The sequence below is a fragment of the Bidens hawaiensis genome, unplaced genomic scaffold, assembly GCF_021521415.1.
Source record: "Bidens hawaiensis isolate Kalapana, Puna unplaced genomic scaffold, B.hawaiensis_p1.1 tig00000369_1, whole genome shotgun sequence".
Classification (NCBI taxonomy): domain Eukaryota; kingdom Viridiplantae; phylum Streptophyta; class Magnoliopsida; order Asterales; family Asteraceae; genus Bidens; species Bidens hawaiensis.
In genome coordinates, this window is record NW_027491028.1 from 2,721,967 (window position 1) to 2,728,175 (window position 6,209).

Sequence of the window (6,209 nt, forward strand, 5' to 3'; positions counted from 1 at the left end):
TATGTGTCGAGTCTAGAGACTCACTCGTAGTTCAAACACTTAGAAATCTCATTTTTGTTTTTATAGCACTAGTGAGGATTTCTTTGACGCACGTTTTTATCAAATATTTTTTGATAACTTCGCAAACAGTGAGTTTTGTCACACCCCCTTCTAAGGCCTAGGAGTATGACCAACACTTGGTACCACAATTGTAAATAAATCAGAGTTACGTGTTTAAGCGGAAGTCTTTTTAAACTTGTGGATTAAATATATAATATTTACTTTTACAAAAGACGGGATTATAAAATACCTGTTTGAGTTATAAACAAAGCATTACTTGTTATTTAAAAACCACCATTTTAATATTTATAAGTTTAAACAAAAAGATCTGAGCCATCGGATATCTTGAGCTTCTTCGTTCATCAAGAACTAACTGTTTTCACCTGCAAAATGTAAATAAAATACGTCAGCAACGAATGCTGGTGAATATGCTGACGCTAAAAATATTTTCTTTTACTTTATTACCCTCGAGACGACGCCTGCCCCGGCCCATCGTGGCTTAGTAATAACAAAGCTAAAACAACATGATTATAAATTCGAGTCTCTACACTAAATACCTCAGCAAACACCGCAGCGTTCGACTAAGTTAAGTACCCATATATATACACATGGTCGTGCTTCCCGCGGGAAAGCATCCTACGACCAGGTGTGGTGCGGTGTGTCCACTGCGTACTATCACATATGTAAGGATACAGACAAATGTATACTACAGCTTGAGGGCTAGGCTTATACTCTTATTTATAACGGTTTTAGGAACACATAGTCCCTTGTAAATGATTTTCATATAACACGTTTGATTCGTTTGAAAAGCAATTTGTAAAGTTTGGGGGCGTATTCACCTTTTCAATTTGGGATCGGCTTCAAACACCGTCCGAGGGTCATTCTCTTGCTATCTCTCACCTATAGTACGAGTATAACCATTTGTTAGTCGGATATACAATCTGGCTTAAGACCTTTATTCTTATTTTATAATATTTACCTCGATGAACCTTTAGTTCAAAATCTCTTTTAGTTAAAGTAGTTTATAAAGTAGTTTATAAACCTTTAGTTTATTTATAATAACCCTACGTTTCTTCTTCTCTAAGAAATATATTCTTTTATTTTCTTTATTATTTAAGAATAGTTATTGTTACTTAAACAATATTTTCATAACAAATAATATATATACTTACACACACACACACACACACACACACACATATATATATATTTATCAATATTCATAATTCTATCTTTTATTGTTTCTTTGTTATGTTTTCTTTTCTTTTATCGAGGTATCGAGTATAACCTCGACTTTAAGGTTTAAGCCTTTTGTAATATTTTATTATTATTTTCATTGGCGTTACGCCTACCTTTGTTGGCTTAAGGAAACCCTAATTACTTTAGCAGCTCTCCAACGCTGCTTCACCTTCTTCTTCTCCTCGATCAATCTTTCTTTTCGTCACCTTTCTTTTATCACGCCAAACGATGAACACCAAAACTTCACCACTCGTCAGCACGCCTTTCAATACTAATCACCATGGAGTCGGAAGATAACAAACTTCTTCTTGGTGGGTACGTTGGTGGAAGGTGGCATGAACTTCGAGGAAACGAACACGAAAATTGAGGAATCGGGACACGCTTTTCGAGGTGGATCAAGGAAATGGTTATGAACTTCTAGTGAGATGTTAGAGAGAGAGAGTAGAATACTGAATTTGGGTGTGGAAAATGAAGATCTCGGACCTGCTATTTATAGACAAAATCTGGGGACCCATCGCGATACGCGATGGCTTCCTAGTCACCCGTCGCGTATCACGACGTAGGCCAAGCCAGTCACCATATAGGTATGCCACGTGTAGACACGTAGTAGACGATGTGCCACGTGTGGCCACATGTTGGGACACGTGACAGACGGTGTGCCACGTGTGGACATGTGGCAGAACTTGTGCCAAAGGTGCCTGGCCACGTCATCGTGATACGCGATGACGTAGCTTCCACGGCGATCGCGTATCACCGTTGACCCTCTTCTAGAAGGTTTGACTAAGCCCTTCGCGATACGCGATGGGCTTGTCCTTTGTCCCGCCGCGTATCGCGATGGGACAGAAAATCAGAATTTTTATTTTAAGCCCTAAGGTTTGGAATTTTGACGTTTTTGGTCCCAAACCTTTGGAAAGTTGACATTTTGAACTCGAAATTTCACGATGTTACAAGTTTCACGGCCCCTTTTACTCTTTAGCGCTTTTATTAGAGGGGATAACATACTCCAACGCCTTAGATTTTGTTTACTCTTTATATATCACTTGTAAGGCTAAGTGGCAACAAACCAACTAAGTCCTTCTGAACAATCGAACCAGTTAATATTGGATAATAGCGAGTCACCTTTGAGTAGTACTACTGGGTTTGACAAACCACACCCAACTCTAAACTCGACTGTAGGTCGAGTGGGTGTAATTTTGGCTAACACATTACCATGGTCGTGGTTGACATGGTGGGAAGGCAATCGTATATACAGTCAGCTTCGGTGTCGAACACTTAGTAATACATTCTTGATAGGTTAGCTACCTATTGATATATATTGACATAACACTATCTAGTATCGCTAAAACGCAACACTTAATTTACTTAAACCTATGAATTCACCAACCCTGTGTTGACACTTTTAGTATGTTTATCTCAGGTAGCCGAGGCGGGCGAGCGGCATAGGACATGCGTTCACTGAACTCTTATGTTTTAAAACCCTTTTTAATTTTGTCATGATAATTGTGGCTTTAAGTCGTCCTGTGTGGCGCACCTACTTACTTTACAGTTTATACTTCCTCAACTTTACTTAAGACTTGATGTCTTAGTTATTTTTAAAACTTTAATTGTGGTGTTTGATATAACTAGTGATTCTGATCCTGTTAGTTCACGCCCTCTGACGGTAAAACTCCGTTAGTGGAATTTGAGGGTGTGACAGATTGGTATCAGATCCATTGTTTATGGCGAACAAGAATTGCATTCATACTAGACTATAACCGCAACGACCTATTAGTTATGATCTTACGCACTGCATATATAAATATATGACATATGTTTGACTATTCGCTTTCTTTATTTCTTTCCCTCATTCACTCATACGCGTGTAAGCCATACACGACTTATCCTGTAGGCATGTCGACGCCATCATCATCATCCGACCCGGTATCCCACGCCCCAGGAAAGGAACCGCAGCTACCCAACCCATCACCACCTCGAGCAGTCCCAACACTAGCAGCCCCCGCACCGAAGAGGCACCGCCCATCTGGAGACATTTACGAGTGCAATGGTAACTGGAATTGGTAGCCTAGTTTGATCGAACGGATTGTTTACCTTGAAAAAGTTCCCCCACTACCTCTCCCGGGCTATCCTATGTCTTACAACACACTACCACCCCCAAACACTCCCGATGGAGCGCGCTTTCGCAGCTCTCGCCTCATGTTTGGATCGTGAAGTTGACATTATGCACTCAACGAGAGCGAATGTTACTGGATTGATAGGGGATGGAGCAGAGGCTAGGAAGAGGATTTCCTACCTGACTGAAGCCATGAAGGAATTTTAGGATGCTCATGTTCAGCTAATGAATCTAGTGATCAAGATGCAATCAGAGATGATAGACTTGCAGGAAGAAGTTAGGAGATGTCTGTAAGAAACGTTGGACGTGGTCACGGTAACATCAACATGACTGCAGCAGAACTCCAAGCTATACTGAATGACCATGAGGCGGCTGCTCATGTTTAGAATTAAGCAGGAGGCCAAGCCGGAGTCTGTACTTTCAAGAATTACCTGAACTGTAAACCCAATTCATTTAAGGGCACTGAGGAAGCCATAGGGTTCCTACGCTAGGCAGAGAAGGCGGAGTCAGCCTTTGAGATGTGCAACTGTCCACCAGCCAGCAGGGTCAAGTTTGCTGCTGGAACACTGCAAGATTCAGCCCTTACCTGGTGGAACTCCAATGCGCAGATACTCGGATTGGAATTGGCAAACGCCATGAACTGAAAAGAATTCAAGAATATTATGAAGGAAGAGTATTGTCCTAGAGAGTAGATCTCGAAACTGGAGTCAGAATTTTGGGCCTTGAAGATGGTGGGCTCCAAAATCGAAGCCTACACCACCCGTTCTCATGAACTGGCGGTGATGTGCCCACGGATGGTAGATCCGTTGAGAAAAAGAATGTAGATGTTCATCGATGGTTTAGTGCCACAGACTCAGGGTATGGTGACGTCTTCCAAACCGACCACTATTCAAGAAGCGATCCGAATAGCCCACAAGCTGACGGATCAAGCAGTGGCCCAAGGTGTGTTACTACCTAGAGGTTCCACCTCTAAAACCCTTGATAACTCGAACAACGATCACAACAACAACTCAGGGAATGGAAAGAGGAAGTTTGACAACACGAGGTCCTCATCATCGAACCCTCCACAGCAACAACACCATCGTAAACCCGAACCCACACGGAACTTCAATAATCAGAGTTCCAACAACAGCAACGGTGACGGACAGGGTTCGAGTAACTATGCTGGAAAGTATCCCACGTGCAACAAGTGTAACTATCACCATGCTGGCCCATGTGACCGTATAAAGTGTCTACGATGCAGTAAATTGGGTCATCAGGCCAAGGACTGTAGAGGGGAACTCACGGGTAAGGGCGACCCTAAACAGCCGGCAACCACAAAAGGGGTGCTTTGAGTGTGGTCAGGAGGTTCATTTTAGGAAGGACTGTTATGATTAGTGAAATATTTTTAGAAACCTAACTCACGTGTGCTTCTGTGATAAATTTTGGTGATTTTATCTACATGTTATGAATAGTAAATAGAGTAATCTTGATGTGTTAAAATCTGTCTCGGTAACTTAACTGCTGAATTCTTTAATTAAACATGAAAAGTGACTATTTGACCGTTGTTTGCAATGTGTTTGACATATTTGCCCTTGTGGTAGATATTTTACTGATGATATACCGTAGTAACACTTAACACTATACTTGTTCACACCTGTAACTTATCACCAACGTGTTTGTTGAGTCGCACTTGTTTCACAAACGTAACACGAACACATCTCATGCATAACTTTTATGTGTCGAGTCTAAAGACTCACTCGTAGTTCAAACATTTAGAAATCTTATTTTTGTTTTTAGAGCACTTGTGAGGATTTCTTTGACGCACGCTTTTCTCGGATTTTTTTTGATAACTTCGCAAATAGTGAATTTCACTGCCCCTTTTACTCTTTAACGCTTTTATTAGGGGGCGATAACATACTCCAACGCTTTAGATTTTGTTTACTCTTTATATATCACTTGTAAGGCTAAGTGGCAACAAACCAACTAAGTCCTTCTAAACAATCGAACCGGTTAATATTGGATAATAGCGGGTCACCTTTGAGTTGTACTACTGGGTTTGACAAACCCCACCCAACTCTAAACTCGACTGTAGGTCGAGTGGGTGTAATTTTGGCTAACACATTACCATGGTCGTGGTTGACATGGTGGCAAGGAAATCATATAAACAGTCAGCTTCGGTGTCGAACACTTAGTAATACATGCTTGATAGGTTAGCTACCTATTGATATATATTGACATAACACTATCTGGTAACGCTAAAACATAACGCTTAATTTACTTAAACCTGTGAACTCACCAACCCTGTGTTGACACTTTTAGTATGTTTATCTCAGGTAGCCAAGGCGGGCGAGCGCCTTTTAATTTTGTCATCATAACTGTGGCTTTAAGTCGTCCTGTGTGGCGCAACTATTTACTTTACAGTTTACGCTTCCGCAACTTTACTTAAAACTTGATGTCTTAGTTATTTTTAAAACTTTAATTGTGGTGTTTGATATAACTAGTGATTCCGATCCTGTTAGTTCACGCCCTCTGACGGTAAAACTCCGTTAGTGTAATTTGAATGTGTGACAATAATGACATATTATACAAATTAAACGTTTGAAGGGCTTACTTGAAAATTTTGATCATAACTACTTAGGTTTTAAATAGGGATTGCAGTATGATTAATGGGGGTCTTGAGCTGATGTTCAATTCAATTATTGTATTTCTCTGCTCCAGTTTGAGTTTAAAGCTAAAATGAGTGTTGACTTCTGATCAAACTAATCTAATACTCATAATAAATGATTATGAGGCCAAGTGGAAGAATGTAAAAATAAATATTATATATATATATATGGCT